This window comes from Nematolebias whitei, chromosome 14 (assembly GCF_014905685.2).
Source record: "Nematolebias whitei isolate Nwh7 chromosome 14, NemWhi1, whole genome shotgun sequence".
NCBI classification, from domain to species: Eukaryota; Metazoa; Chordata; class Actinopteri; order Cyprinodontiformes; family Rivulidae; genus Nematolebias; species Nematolebias whitei.
Window position 1 is genome coordinate 9,322,909 of NC_056511.1, and position 643 is coordinate 9,323,551.

The following is a 643-nucleotide window of genomic DNA, read 5'->3' on the forward strand; positions in this document are numbered from 1 at the left end:
GCCTCGGAGAACCATGTGTTCTCATAACTCAACTTTGACTTGTTGTTTTCAGTCTTTGGACAGTTTTTTGCCAGACGTTCTTCGACAAATCGCTCTCTTTAGAGCTTCTGTCATTTTTTAAACAGTCAAGCTGTGAGGTAAATTATTGCAGACGGACTTACGTGAAATAAAAAATCTATATATATTGGATGTACCTCGCCAGCCTCTACAACTTTTGAAGTTAACCCAATTCAAGATGGCTGCCATCGTGAAATGACCATAAAAAGCACAAAAATTGCTACAACACAACTTTACAGATGTTGCCCTAACAGTTGGTGCACTGTTAGCTGAAACTGATCCCCAACACACACTGTGATCACTAACAGACTGTACAACATATTTGTTTAACCTAAAAAAGTTAAATCTGGTCCTCTGGACATTCAAAAAAACAAAACAAAGCAAAACAACAAAAAATGTAGAAACGTTTCGTCTCTCGTCCGAGAGACTTCTTCAGTCTGAGGTGCTGTTTTCAGCTCAGTCTCTTAAATAGCACCTTCTCAGAGTGGATCAACCAGTTTTGCTGCTGACAACCAAAACCACTTTGATGACTTGAAAAAACTTTTGATGTCACATCACTCTTTACATGCATTCCTGTTGATGATGC